Source organism: Balaenoptera physalus (genome assembly GCF_965194825.1).
Source record: "Balaenoptera physalus genome assembly, chromosome: 11".
Classification (NCBI taxonomy): domain Eukaryota; kingdom Metazoa; phylum Chordata; class Mammalia; order Artiodactyla; family Balaenopteridae; genus Balaenoptera; species Balaenoptera physalus.
The window spans coordinates 86514795-86530936 of NC_138896.1; the positions used below are offsets into that span (position 1 = coordinate 86514795).

At 42.2% G+C, this 16142-nt stretch overlaps 1 protein-coding gene across 24 annotated transcripts in view; it reads right to left on the reverse strand.

Annotated features, from left to right (window-relative positions):
* MAGI1 (membrane associated guanylate kinase, WW and PDZ domain containing 1) overlaps window positions 1-16142 on the reverse strand; it is a 610830-nt gene that overhangs the window by 212912 nt on the left and 381776 nt on the right. The window contains exon 1 of one of the 24 annotated variants that reach the window (XM_082412062.1): window positions 12247-12324. The exons of 22 other annotated variants lie outside the window; for them this stretch is intronic. The gene's annotated coding sequence lies outside the window, so the exon portion shown is untranslated. Of the gene's footprint in view, window positions 1-11798; window positions 11818-12246; window positions 12325-16142 lie in introns of those variants that run through there. One more of the 24 variants, XM_082412064.1, reaches the window with a different exon arrangement.

The window sequence follows — 16142 nt, forward strand, 5'->3', positions numbered from 1 at the left end:
TCTCAAACACTGCTAAGGGAGAATGCAAAATGGTACGGCTTTTTGGAAAAGACTTTGGCAGTTTCTTATGATGTTGCACATACTTACCACATGACCCAGTGATCTCACTCCTAGGTATTAACCCAAGCAAAATGAAAACCTATGTTTACACAAAACCTCTCCAGTACACCTTTGATTTTTTTCCCCTGGGGCTCTGAGCCTGTTCTCTTGCTTTCTTTGGAAGCTCCTTTATTGCCTTTACTTATAATCCCCCCAAACTGGAAACAACTCAACTGTCCTTCAGCTAGTGAATGGATGAACACACCGTGGTACATCCATACAATGGAATACTATGCAGCAAGAAAAAAGGATCAAATGTGATACCAGCAACAATAAGGATAAACCTGAAATCACTTTTGTTAAGTGAAAGAAGCTAAATCTAAAAGCTTCATATTACATGACTCCATTTATACGACATTAGGGAAAAGGCAAAATTATTAAGAACAGAAAATAGATGGTTGCCTACGGGTGGGGGAAGAGACTGACAACGAAAGGGTAAGAGGAGGGACTTCCCTGGCAGTCCAGTGGTTAAGACTCTGTGCTTCCACTGCAGGGGGCACGGGTTCAATCCCCGGCCGGGGAACTAAGATCCCGCATGCCGCGCAGTGCGACCAAAAAAAAGGGGGGGTGGGTAAGAGGAAAGAATTTTGCGCGGGGGGGGGGTGGGCAGGGGGACACAGAACTATTCTGTATCTTGAATGAAAAGGTGGTTACAAGACTGTATGCATTTGCCAAAACTCAGAGAACTATATAGCAAAAAGAGCAAATATTATTGTAAGTAAATTCTAAATGGTAAATAAAATTCACTTCAAAAAATTGTAATTTTAACATGAAAAATTAAACATAGATGCATTAAAATACTTAAAACTCACCTAGATTACAGCCATCTCAAACTACAAGTAGTCTTCTTAAAGACAAAATGTTGGAACATACATATTTTCCAACTGGCAAGTACCAGACATTTTTTCTTTAACACCTTCTTTCTAGTTGGCAAGTAGAACAGTTCCCTCCAGCACCTTCACTCTGGATACTGGAAAATACAAAAACACGGTGCAGGAGAGCTTCTGGGATGGGGGGAGGCAGGTTTCTCTTCAGTCTGTAATGTCACAAAATCTGCTGTAGCTAATGTATGTCTTTACAGGGGAGAAACTGTCATGAAGCTGTAATTTTCCAAAGGCTTGCTGGTTTCCCATCAGGGAAGAGGCACCATAAGAATAACCTGGTCAGTTGCCCTGGGAGTTTCCATCCTCATCTACTGCTGGGTCAGTGCTTTGCTATCAAAGTCATAGTTAGTTCCTTTTGACATCTTTTGCCATTCCCCAACAAGATATCTTTGGGCCCCAAAATCTCTCTTTACCTTGATGCTTTTTTACTGTCACTGGACTATTAGCCGCACCTTCAACTCCACTTCTTTGCATGACATATCATAACACAAAGAAACCAAGCAAAGGCACTCGATCAGCAAGCACTTTTAGGAAGTGTCTGGCAAGCCAGAGCAGCTCCCCTTGGCACTGATGGGAGAGCAACGCTCTCGGATCTCAATTCCCCAGCACACATATGGTCCCCTCCCTGGGGCTTGAGAGCCTATTCTCTTGCTTTCCTTAGAGGCTCCTTTGTGAACAGGCCCAGAGCTCAGGCTCATCTGCCTACCAAAGACTCACTAAAAACCTATATTACAAGTAATTCAGAGCAGGAAATGAAAATTGATGCCTTCAACTCCTGTAAAGATGAAAACAGGAAGCTGCCAGAGACTCCGTGTTCCTTCATTTTCCATGTCAGTTTCCAAGAATACAGATAATACAGATATCAGTATATTATATGAGAATAAAATGGGAACCAGGGTGAAGCATTCCTCCCTAAATTTGACCCCATTAAGGCAGAGCTTTTGCAGTAAAACACAAGTCTGGTAGGGTTGTATTAATAGCAGGGGAAAAAAAAACCCCACTTTAGAATGGACACTCACCAGAATAAAAACAAGCAACTCCCTATATACAAAAGTGCATTAAAACAATGAATTACTATGCTCTTGAATGGAAACCAAATGACATTGTTCAATCTGAACAACGCAGATGAAAGCCTCACCATTCTACTGGTGAGATGGGCAGTTCAAGTTCTCAGGCTCCCTGACTTCAGACTATACTACAAAGCTACAGTAATCAAGACAGTATGGTACTGGCACAAAAACAGAAATATAGATCAATGGAACAGGATAGAAAGCCCAGAGATAAACCCACACACATATGGTCACCTTATCTTTGATAAAGGAGGCAAGCATATACAGTGGAGAAAAAACAGCCTCTTCAATAACTGGTGCTGGGAAAACTGGACAGGTAACATGTAAAAGTATGAAATTAGAACACTCCCTAACACCATACAGAAAAATAAACTCAAAATGGATAAAAGACCTAAATGTAAGGACAGACACTATCAAACTCTTAGAGGAAAACACAGGCAGAACACTCTATGACATAAATCACAGCAAGATCCTTTTTGATCCACCTCCTAGAGTAATGGAAATAAAAACAAAAATAAACAAATGGGACCTAATGAAACTTAAAAGCGTCTGCACAGCAAAGGAAGCCATAAACAAGATCAAAAGACAACCCTCAGAATGGGAGAAAATATTTTCAAATGAAGCAACTGACAAAGGATTAATCTCCAAGATTTACAAGCAGCTCATGCAGCTCAATAACAAAAAAACAAAAAACCCAATCCAAATATGGGCAGAAGACCTAAACAGACATTTCTCCAAAGAAGATATACAGATTGCCAAAAAACACATGAAAGAATGCTCAACATCATTAATTATTAGAGAAATGCAAATCAAAACTACAATGAGATATCATCTCACACCGGTCAGAATGGCCATCATCAAAAAATCTACAAACAATAAATGCTGGAGAGGGTGTGGAGAAAAGGGAACCCTCTTGCACTGTTGGTGGGAATGTAAATTGATACAGCCACTATGGAGAACAGTACGGAGGTCCCTTAAAAAACCAAAAATAGAACTACCATATGACCCAGCAATCCCACTACTGGGCATATACCCTGAGAACACCATAATTCAAAAAGAGTCATGTACCAAAATGTTCATTGCAGCTCTATTTACAATAGCCAGGACACGGAAGCAACCTAGGTGTCCATCATCGGATGAATGGATAAAGAAGATGTGGCACATATATACACAGAATATTACTCAGCCATAAAAAGAAACGAAATTGAGTTATTTGTAGTGAGGTGGATGGAGTTAGAGTCTGTCATACAGAGTGAAGTAAGTCAGAAAGAGAAAAACAAATACAGAATGCTAACACATATATATGGAATCTAAGGAAAAAAAAAAAAGGTCATAAAGAACCTAGTGGCAAGACGGGAATAAGAGACTTACTAGAGAACGGACTTGAGGATATGGGGAGGGGGAAGTGTAAGCTGTGACAAAGTGAGAGAGTGGCATGGACATATATACGCTACCAAACGTAAAACAGATAGCTAGTGGGAAGCAACCGCATAGCACAAGGAGATCAGCTCTGTGTTATGTGACCACCTAGAGGGGTGGGATAGGGAGGGTGGGAGGGAGGGAGATGCAAGAGGGAAGAGATATGGGAACATATGTATATGTATAACTGATTCACTTTGTTATAAAGCAGAAACTAACACACCATTGTAAAGCAATTATACTCCAATAAAGATGTTTAAAAAAAATACATAAAATAAGAGGGCTGAGCAAGAATACAATCTCAGAGTTCTCTTGCAATATTATGCTCTATAGTTTTATGAATTAGAAGAGCATAGAGGGTAACATCTTTTCTATCTTCCATTAAAAATATAAGTTCCATGAGGGTAATCATTATACACCTGATATCTAGCAGAGTGCCTGGCATATACAATGTACTCAATACATTTTTGTTGAATGACTGAATGAATGATATTTGAGGTAGAATAAGTTTGCTTTGTCCCATCATTTGACTATTCTGTAAATAAGAAATGAACATTTATACACCTAATTTGGGACTTCATGGTAGACCTGGTAGGCACACAAAAATGCATGAGACATGGAAACTATCCTTGAATTAATGATCTAGATAGGGAAATGAGAAATGATTACTTGAGAGAAGAACCATGTAGGCAGTAAAGGATTTCCACTATATTATATAAGGGTTCAAAGCAGGGATAGGTCAGTGTGGACAGCTTGTAGTCTGCAGAGAAGGCTTCCTGAAGGGCACAGACATGAAGCCAAGCCTTGAATGGTCAAGAAAGATTAAAAATGGCAGAGAAGGGACGCATCTCCAGAATAGGATATTAGATGGGGCAGCAGGATAAGATGCTTCTGGACTTTTATGTATTAACAAGATACTTTGAAAACAGGTCCAAACTTGCCATTTTGAACACCCACTTATACCATACTCAGGCTCATTTATCCTGCACTCTGCTGGACATTTCCACTGAGAGCTCCCTTATGACCTTCCGGTCTGCCTGGTCACTCTTCCCAGGACCCTGCATGCCATCTTGGACTCCTCCCTTTTTCTATATCTCCTGTTCCATCACTCACTAAGTTCTCTTTCCTGAATACCTCTTGGGCCTCCCCTCCTCCTTTGCCTTAACTTTTCACTTTGGCCATAGCTTCCCTGTTGGCCCCCGCTGCATTAATTTCATCCCCTAAATCAAGGGTTGACAAACTTTTTCTGGAAAGGGCCAGACAGTAAATAGTTCAGGCTGTGGAGGCCATACAGTCTCTGATTCAACTACTATCAGTACCACCGTAGCACAAAAGGAGCCATAAACAATACATCAACATAGGACTGTGTTCCAGTAAAACGTCTTTAGCAAAAACAGGCAGTGTGGCCTGAGGATCATAGTTTGACGAACCCTGTCTTAGATGTCTGCCAGAGTGGCTTTCAAAAGATACAAATAAGACCATGTTATGCCCCACCCTAAACTCTTCTAAGACTGCCACTGCCCTCAGGATAAGTTCCAGGCTCCTTGGCAGGACATACAAGGGCCTCTGTGTCTCTCCCCTTGCTGGTCCCTCACAATTCTTATGACTGCACATTCAACAATCAATGACTTGATGCTTCCCAGAAATACTAGCCTCTCACGCCATGATTTGCCTCCCCATTAGTGTTTAATCAGCTGCTTGAACAATGCTGAATATGTTACATCCTCTTGCAGAGAGCTAAGTCCTCAAGCAATTAGTTTGTCCTACCAAGTATGACCTACATCACCATTGTACAAACCTTCACAGAGCAGGGAAAATTTCTACGTCTTCCAGAAGCTGGATAGAGCTTCTGAGACCAGAAGACACATGAGCTTGTAGTAAAAGGCTATAAAAAGTCTTTGACCTATCAAAGTGGCAAAACTCTAAAAGACGATATTAAGTTTTGGCATGGATGAAGGGAAATAAATACTCTTATACACATTGATGGGAACACAAATCATACAATTCTTTTGGTAGAGTAATTTGAAAGTATTTTCGAATCCTAAAATGCACACACTCGTAAACTCAGTGATGCCACGTTCAGTTTAACCTAAGTTAAGATTCACAGTTGGGCACCCAGGTATATGTGCAAGGATGCTCCTTTTCAGCACTGTTTCTAGCATTCCACACCTGGGAATGATGATGGAAATCATGGTATAGTGATGTTCTCCATGAATTCCACACACCAAGCTCACTGTGTTCCTGACAGCCCACTTCCATGTCTAATAAATCTCTCAAACTCAGTTAAGTCCAAAATGAAACTCCAGATCTTAAACCAAGAGATGACACAGCCCCAGCTCTCCCCATCCAGCAAACAGCAGCTCCATCCTTTAAGGTGTTCAGTTAAAAAAAAAAAAACAAAAAACCTGTTGTTCTTTCTCACACCCCTCATCTTAACCCATCAGGCAATTGTTTTGGGTACACTTTCAAAATATACCCAACCACTTCTTACACCACCTCTATTACTACTACTACTCTGTTCTAACCATCTTGCACCAGGATTTCGGTAACAGCTTCCTACCTGTGCTCTCTGCTTCCACCCATCCATATATACTTAACACATGACCTAAAGTGAGACTTTTCCAATGTTAATTGAGGCATGTCATTATCCCAATCAAGACCTTGCAATGACTATCATTTCATTCTGAGTAAAGTAATTAAAATGGTCTAAAATGCTTGGCATGACCTGTCTGCTCTCCCTTACACTCTGATCTCTCCTTCCACACTTCTAGCCACTATTCTCTCTATTCCAGCCACTCTTCCCACAACGCAGGTATCACTTCTGCCACAGGGCCTTTGCTCAGGGCTTTGTATTTCTTCCACGGGGCATCTGTACCTCACCCAGATACACACAAGGCTCCTTCCTTCCTTCATTCAAATTTCTACTTAAATGCTACTTTCCCAGTGAGGTCTACCCTGACAACCCTGTTTAAAATTGCAACATGCCCCATCTCCATGGTCTTGACCACCTTACTCTACTCTGCCATCCCCCATACCACCTTCTAATATACAAAGTAATTTACTCACTTGAGTACATCTACTGTTTATTGTCTGTCTCCCTGACTAGAACATAATCCCCACGAGGGATCTTTATCTCTTCTGGTCAATAATATCCCAAGCACCTGGAACAGTTCCTAGCACATAAAGTTTGCTAAATAAATATTTGCTGAATGAATACCTTAGAGGTTTTGTGAGAACAAAATGAACCAGCCCTAGCAAAGAGTCATCTAATAAATGTAGGTTCCAATTATTAGAAAGAATGAACTAAACATACATGTACTAATGTGGAAAGTTGGCCATCTGTAATGGCAATAAGAAAAACCAAGCTACTAGTGTGCAAAGATAGTTATTACAGCATTGTTAGTAATACTGAAAAAATAGAAACAATGTTAAATCTCTCCATCCAAGTAATAGTTAAATAGATTACGTCAACCCTCAAGCCCAGGCTTTGGCTACCAGGTCATTGTTACCAAAAATTAGGTAGGAATGTTTGTTTTATCATATTAAGGTGTCAATTTCAGGTAGGGAAAAGAAGTTGTTATTGATTGAACAGGATGTAGAGTGTGATACCATTTACTTTGAAAGAAAAAAGAGAAAAAAAGTTGTGTGTGTATATACTAATGTAAAAAGGGAGGGAAACCAAATTTATGTATATATATAAACTTTATACTTAAAAATATATTTTAAAAATATGTTATTTTTGAGGAGTAAGGCTGAGGAGAGAATGAGGGCTCATGTGTAATTTTATACTGCATTGTTTCATTGTGCAAGCAATCAAGCAAACCTCAGTTTTACCAACCACAGTAATTTTTAAGCACAAATTTCTCACAGCTGAAAGATTTCATTTTAACTAATCATTTCAACCTTTTTCCCTACTCCCTGATCTTATTAGGACTAAATTAACACAGATTCCAAGACAAGCTCTAGGAGGGCAGGGGGATTTTGTCTGTTTTGGTCATTGCGCTATCCCTAATACCTAAAAAGTGCCTGGCACATAGTAGGCACTCAAACATTTATAAAGTAAGTTAGTTCTAATATGAGACCACCTCCAGGTAAAAACATAAGTAATGAATGAAAGGGTTTAAAAAAGAAATAGCAAAGGCCTCCATAAACTAGAGTATTAAGCCTCAAAATAAGGAGTTAAACGTTTTAGACTTTTTTGCTTCCCTTTCAGGTCTCTATTACAATCGTTACGTGTTTTTAAAGCAACTCTCTTTGGCATTGCTCCACAATTAATTAGAAAATTATGGCACTTACTGTCTCATAGGCAAGTTACTTAATATGGTTGTTGTCAAATTTGTAGATTCCCACTGATCTAATCTTTATTGCGGCAAAGAAGTATACCCAGTGCGATAATTCAGAACCCAGGTCAACTATAGTGGGACAGGTCGTGGGAAAAGGAGATTCTCTAATCAGGAGAACAGCACAGCATTTAAGATCAATTAAACAGTGAGTAGAAATCTCAATGCTTTTTAAATTTCCAACAGAACTACAGGAAAAACTAACTGGTTTGTGGGAAACAATGTATGTTATTAAAAATGAGGGAAAATGGTGTTTCCTTTTATTATTTTTAAAATGATTTTTCATGGAGTTGTGCTTTTTGCTCTGTTTTGCTAAGAGTAGCTCCACTCCAGGAAATAACTCAAACTTCTTAACAATGACTGATCTAAGTTCTCAATGCATCCACTCATTCATCCACTATTTGTTGAACACACGTTACGAGGTAAGTGTTGGGCTTAGAACTGGGATATAGAAAGAGAAATAGTGAAAACCCAGGGACAAAACTGCTAAGCCTCACAAAACAGTGTTACATGCACTATGCTTTTGTGCTGCCCTTGCAGGTTAGATAACCACAAATGTCAACACGTTCAACATTTTTTCATTCGAGAACTTTCAGCCTAGTAATTCATTTTTAAGACCTCCTCTTTACACTCATGCTTACAATCTTCTCAAACATCTTAGTAAAAATTAGGTAATATTTTCCCCATTCTGTTTTTAAATCTGACAGCCTATTGAAACTTTAAGGGATACCAACCTCATTAGAAGAAGAAATAAAAATCAGCAACAGCAGCTCTGGAACTGTTATCAGGTAAAAACAAAAACGGGTATCTAGATAGCCTTCAGTCATCAACTCAACAGACTACTGGGGAGTGAACGGGTTTAGTGCCATTTTTATCAAATCAGTGAAAACGGCATATCACAGTCTTTCAGAGGCACTGTTTGGGCATAATTTTCCTGGCTGTGGGCATCCTAAATTGATCATGTAGTTGTGCTAGAGATTCCCAAGGGCAGAAACTTGCATCAAGACCCGGTAAGCCAGCAAGATCTTTGCACTTAGTGTTTATAATACTCCAAAAGCCTAAAAGTCACCCGGAGCCGACCGGCTGTCAGACACAGCCATCAGCAGAATTACTGAATTAATGGTTGGCATTGCTGGTTTTTCTTCCCACCAGACTTCTCAAAAATGCTCTGACAGTTTTTCTGGTGCCAGAGGGTGTCAGTATGACTGCAAGGGATGTGCTTACATTCAAATATTTGGGGTCTGACTATCAACATAAAAACATTTTCAGAAAGAAGAAGAAGCAAACATGCTGAGAAAATGGTGATCACCATTTTCTAACTGGATTTTGCCATGAAAATATACTTACAAGGAAAAAAATACTTGGGGTGTATTGATGGGGGGTGGATCTTGTGATTTTCTAGAACTATCATCTCTATGTTTACTTTTCCCTTTAGAAATCCTTTTACCTTTAGTAAAGACACCTTTGGTGTCTCCCAAATTCTATTCCCTACAGCAACCCTAATAAACCAGCATCAGGGATCTATATACTCACTGGGATTATTAAATCAGCAATCTCTACTGATATCACATCACCTGCTTTATGTGACACAGCATAGGGGCAAACAGAAATTACAATTTAATTTTTCAGTCACTGGTATCACTTAATCAAGATGATTGGCTCCTTCGTGAATATGGGAGGCTCATTCTCTCTCTCCTCTTCTTCCTCTCCCCTACCCACATCCATATGCTAAGAGAGAATGGAAAATAAGGGGGAGAGAGGGAGTGCCTCATCAGAAGCCTCTGCTACATGTGCCTTAGTAATACCAGCTACTGTCATGGCTTCTGTGGTGCCTTTAATGCACGGGCATAGTTTGTCTTCTTATACTTAAGAATGTCAAGGAGCTACAGCTGTTGATCACAAAGACAGTCCTAGGTATCGGAAAAATACACTGGTTTGAGGTGGTCCTTTCTGTTAATGAAACTATTACCTGAAAGTTTTCAGAGAACCTGGGTTCAATGGTTGGTAGCTCCAGGAAACACACCACGGGCCATATCACAAACGGCTTCTTCTGACCTCAGTTAACTTAAAAGGCAGTGGGGTTCTGGTCTCCCCCGGAGGAGGTCTCATGATAAACACAACTGCCCATGTTTTTGCTCAGCACAGACCAGCAAGCAGGTAAGACTCAAGTCTAAAGGTAATAACAGACCCATTCAGGAGCTATAATTCAGTGAAAAGAACAGCAAACTGATCCCATATCTCTTTATTATAAGCACAACAAATCCAAATACCAAAACCCAAACATTTTTTTTTTACTGCTGCCACAGAAATACAGCCTAAGAAAGAAACTACAGAGGGATGCAAATGAGTAACCTTCAGTATTTAATTTGGTGGGGTCCGGGTAGCGGGGCTCAGGGTTAGAGACCAGTATCATCAGCAGGGAACTCTCCCCTCTGGCCCATCCCCTTTTCCCAAAATAGAAGAGGAAAGATATTGGGAGGGTAGAGCAGCCTGCTTCTGTTTGCTCAGTTGAGAAATGGAGGAATCAAGTCTCTGTTGATACCATTCATCTGCTAAAGCTTTCAACATCACTAAAATTCCTTGGCAAGTGATGAGCTGCATCTTGTTGACAAGTTCCCGTGCAAGTTAAATCACAAAAAAACCTAAGAGCATATCCAACCAATACTTGAGAGCTTCCAAAGTTATCAAAAAACACCAATTTTAAGAAGGTAATAGCCTTACAGGTGATAAAAGACAAGTTTTTCTCAGCTAAGAAATGCATTTATTTTCCCAGAACCAGAAAGACAATATGTTATTCTTGGGTTGCTAAGTGCATATACATGGGTTCATGTGCATTGTATACACACCCACAGCCAAATATTTTTAATATTAAGAAGTCATAATGACCTCATGCAAAAGCTTCCAGTTTTATTGGAGCCCCCAACAAACATGCCTGAACCTTTTGAAAGCACTGAATTCAAGAGGAGTGTAAAACAAACAAACAAACAAACAAACAGGCAACAACGAAAACCAGCAAGGCTTTTTTGGTCAGCACATGCTCATGAGTACTCTCCTAAATGATTCTCAATTGACAAAGTGAGAGCGTGGTAAACTCTAGGAAAGAGAAAAGGACACTACATACCTCCTAATCCTTATAAGTATGCTCACATAGCCTCATATAATTTGGCTCAGACACAAATCCATTCTCTTTGTGTTTGAGGCAAAGTCTGTGTTCCAACACCATGGACATGACAGCTTCCTTGCATACTCCACTGCTGCCTGGTACTCAGGTCAGACAGACTGAGGACTGGGGAAGGGGAAGGGCGAGCCTTGATGCCTCTTTAAACACCCGCCTCGCCCTCGCCCAGCCTTCCTGGCTTGGCCCATTCACTTACAAGAACCAGAAATGAGACAAGAGCCTTTCGGCTCCCAAGCACTCAGCAAGCCAGAGACTCTAGATCCTGCTTTCTCTATTTTCTGGCTGCCCACAGACATGCATACCTTATCTAGATGAGACAGTGCTCTGATACACACACGTTAATTTCCAGGAAACTTAAAAAGCCTTCTGCACGTACTCTCTTTTAAAAATGGGGAAAACGGGAGGAGGGTATGGCAGCTCATTCCCCCTTTCATTTCCCCGGGAGCCTGTAAAGCCCTTAAAAGTGCAAAGGCATTTGCCCACCGCGCCCGGGAGAAGTAGCTCAGCCTCTCCCCCGCCTTCCCCAGCCTGGGCGCCGGAACAATGCAGCAACATACATTTTCCAACACCTGCTGGAGCCTATTAACATGCACGGGGACGTATTGATTTTTCCCCCCATCCCTTCCCCTGCCCTCCACACTGAGCAGGCTTTCATCTCCTCCTTTACCGTCCATCGGGAACTCATTTCGGCGGTCCCCTCCCCCTCCCACCGCCGGTCCCCATTCAGCCGAGCCCCTCGCTCGAAAGCCCAGGCTGACGAGCACACTTTGGAATGCACTTCATTAAAATTTAGCTGCCCGATTCCAACCTGCAATGCGGAGGAGGCAATACAAAGCGCGCGCCACACTTCCTCCAGCATCTCCTTCAAAAGCCCCATTGTTCGCCAGGCATCTGCTCCAGAGCCCGGCCTCTCCCTACCCACTGACCCCTGATTTTTTTTCTCCCCCCGCCCTCCCCCGCCCGCCCTGCCCGGCCAAACGGGCCTGCCCGGTGAATTAGAACGCAGCCGCAGCCATCTGGCCCTCCCAAGCTGGCCCGGTTTCTCCCCGCCCCTCCTCTCTGGTCCACACACCACACATGGCATCTTCACCTCCATGGATGTTCCCACAACCCAAGCGCAAACCTCGGGCGGCGGGGCGCCTCTGCCGCCGCCTGCCTGTGCCCAGGCTTCCTCCAGGGGCGGATCGCTCGAATCCAGAGGTGGGCAGGCGCCTGCGGGGGCGGCGAGGGGGCGATCTTGGACCACTTGTACTTGCCTGCAAATCCCAGCCCGATCGCCAAGATTAATCCTTCCCTTTGTGAGCCTGAAAGAGCCTCCCACCACGCCTGTCCTCGGCTCTGCAGCGGCTGTAAGAGAGGCGGGGGGTGGGGGGGTGGGGGGATCCGAACCCCTTTCTAGGCGAGCTGGGGGCACCTCGGCCTCCTGACCACGGAGAGGTTTTGCGAGGGAAGAAGGCGCTGGCGGCAGGAGCAGGTGATGGTGCGAGAAGGGAGAGGAGATGCCCAAGCTTGCGCCTTTTATATTACTGGCGACATTTCTAACACATGACAACAATTTCCATCTGTATTTAAGCCGGGAGTGTGAAAAAAGAGCATTACATCACAGAGCCCGGGTTCCTAGAGGCTGCCGGATATCTAGGCCAGGGGGATTAGGGCTGCACCTGCGGGGCGGGAGGGAGCCCAGCGAGGCGGGCACTGCCTCTCCCACCAGGCATGCTAGGTCCCCATCGCCCGCGAGGTCCTGCGGGAGCCCCTGGCCAAGGAAAGGCGGGAAATGAGGCTGCTCCATTTGCAAGACGCAGGAGGCTGGGTGGACGGGTCGGGGAAGCCGGGGTGGGGGTGGGGGGGCGGGGGGAGCGGATGATTCTCTTGGTTAGGCATGCAACCCTGACTTCCCAAGAGGAAGGGGCAGCAGGCTTCCAAGCGCCTTCAGGTAGGACCCACTGCTGCCCTTCTGCCTCTTCGTCAACTCTGGAGGGAATTTCAAAGATAATAACTCTGATGTCTGAAATAATTTTTCCCTGAAGTTAAAGGTGGATGGAGAATAGCATACTAATTTGTGAAATCTACTTTCAAGGAAGAGCCACGTCAAGAATTCAAGGTGGAAACTGGTTCAGAATCAAGCTGTTTCTTTAAGGCTTATCTCTGTGCCATTCAAATCCACTCTTTAAAACAATGTGTAAGAGCCTAGTGGTATCATCTTCACTCTGTTTCTGATGAGGCATCCCTCCCCTATAGCTCCCACCCTCCCTAGCAAGAAAACTTTATTGAAAGCCCTCTGGCTCTAAAGGCACACATTTCTTCTCTATTGTCAAGTGGCCAGTCCTTAGAAACGTCAGCCACTCGCTGTAAGGCAGAGAACCCCGCAGACTGTCAAAGGAAGGAGGCGTCTGCTGCCTGCCTTTCCCCAACCCAGGTGTGACAGAGCCACGTGCAACCATCCTCGGAGAATTCCTGACTCAGTTCGGACAGGAGGAGATAACGGGGCAGGAGGAATGTTCTGAGGGGATGAATGACAAGAAAATAAGAAAAGTGAGGGAGGAAGCAAGGGACATGTCTCTTCCTGGCGGGAAGAGAGGACACAGGCAATGAGGAACCTAGATCCAACATGGGTAGAGGGCCAGACTTCATGTGACGGTGAAGTGGAACGAGGGAGGAAAAGGTGAGAGGGCAGCAGAGCCATTCACATCGCAAGGTAACATAAATCTTTCCCTTGAATGCAGTATCAGCTGGGTTTTGCAGCAGATGAAAAACCAAAATGTGTTCCTTCGATATTTGCTACTCAGTAAGCAGTCACTGTGTGCACGTCTGTCTTGCTGTCTGTTTCCTGCACAAACCGGGATGTGGAGGGATGGCATTTCTAAAGCTCCTCATCCTTCCGGTCACTTATGATGGTCAAAAGACTCAACTCTGGATCAGACTCACTGGGTTCTAGCCCCATCTCTCCACTTTCCTGCTGTGGGCATGGAGGTAACTTACTTGCTAGGTCTGCACCTGTTTCTCCATGTGTAAAAGGTACCAAAACTACCTACTTGTGAGGATAATATATACAAGTGTCTGACACAGTTCACCACACATAAAAGGTGCTTCTAAATGTCACCTATCATTGTTATTATGACGTTATCTCTACATAAAGTGTACTCACAAAATGAAAGCCCCCATCTTCTACTTCTGAGGAAACCTGCAAACTGGAACAGCTCCCAGGGCTTAGCAAAATGCACACACCAGCACCCTGGATGTCACTCGGCCGTCAGAAACAGTGAATGAGACACCTTGGAAGAAAAACATTTTCGTTTGCTTCATTCTTGTCTCACATCTACTTTTAGGAAGATGGAAAGGCCTTGAGAGCTGAATGCAAAGTATTAGCTTACATTTCTGGTTTGCGAGAAACAATAAAAACTTAAGGGGATGGTTTCTTTATCAACCGTGTACATAATACATGTGAACATTTACATCATTTCCCCTCTCAATCATCATCAAAAAAGAATAAAGAAAAAGGAAAGCTGATTCCACATAAAACTTTCAAAAGCCTTTAGCTACAACTTAATGCTGAAAAATGAAATTTGTGTGTTATTAGTTTTCCACAAGAAAATGATTGTGCAGAACAAATTAAATTGCTCTTTTGCTAGGAATCTGCTTAGAGACTGCACCGATGGGAACAAAACTATAAAAGCCATTCTCTTTATGAAAGAAAGAAGGGAACTTTTATTCAATAAGTATTCAAGGATGTAGCTTTCCAATCTTCAATAAGGGGAGAAAAATAGCCCTAATTTGGTTTGGAAATACGCTTAACAATAACAAATTATTTTCAACTAGAGCTCCAGAGACCAGGTTTCTCTATGTATAAGTGAGGCACAATGAAAAGATTCCATGAAAATCTACTTGGTTTTTAATCAGTGTAGACACTTGATCTCAAAAACTGAGACTCTCTGAGCTTGTGTGGTCTCCAGCCTAAGCCAGGAGAGATGCTTAATTGCATTTCTTCTGAATTTTCTTTTGTCACACACAAAAAATGAAAATCAATAAGGTCCTGGGCTAGCCTTCCTTCCTGCGTGTCTGACTTCTAATCCTTAAGGTTGAGCTATGCAGTGTCTTGAGGGCCCAGTTTAGAGTGGCAGCAAAATGTAGACACTTCTTTACAACACTATTTAACAAACAACTGAAAGAAAAGGGCCAAGAATTTCCTTCACTGACTGTGTTCAAAGCAATTACAGAAATGATTAGGAATCGGGCCAATTAAATGTCGTGGAAAAGTGACCACTTGGGAAGCAATAGAACATAGTAATTATCAGAGTGGCATTTGGCGCCACCCTAGCTGCATTCCAAACCCACCCCTCTGGCTCTCTCTTGATGTGAATCATTGGGTAAGAGACTCCACCTTGCTACACCTCCACTTTCTCACCTGTAAAATGGGAATAAAGAGTTCCTGCCTCATAGGATTGTTATGAAGACTAAGCGAGTAAATACTGGGCAACGTACTTACATGAGTGCCTGGCACAGAGAAAAGTACTCAGTAAGCGTTAGTTATTACTGTCACATCAATCATTTCTAACATTTAGGTGTGGATTTCCTCTAAAAGCTTGCTCTGCATATATCTTCCCTTAAATATGTATTAGCACATGCCAAGTACAGAGCACTGTTGGGTGTAAAAGGAAGTATAATACATCTATAGGGTTGGAAAAAAAGACTTTATAGTTATTTTTAAATAGAAATGTCCTTTGAATAAAATTATGTTCAATTTTATTATGTGACACAATACAGGCCACCTTCATGGAGTAAAATGCAATAAAAACAGAAATTAACAGAAAAAGAAGGAAAAATTATCAAGAATAATAATAATAAAATCTGTGGGATAGACCTAGATTCCTACACAGAAGGGAATTATAGCCTTGAATGCATTTATTAGAGAAACGGAGAGACAGAAAATTAATGACTTATGCTTTCTATTCATGAAGCTATAAAAATAAAACTGAAATGAATTTTTTAAAACATGAAAGAAAATTCAACAAATAGTTCTGAGACAATTGGATATGCACATACAAATGAATCAAGTTAGAAACCTACCTCATACCGTACATAAAAAGTAACTCAAAATGGATCACCGGCCCAAAAGTAACACCTAAAACTATAGAACTCTTAGAAGAAAACATAG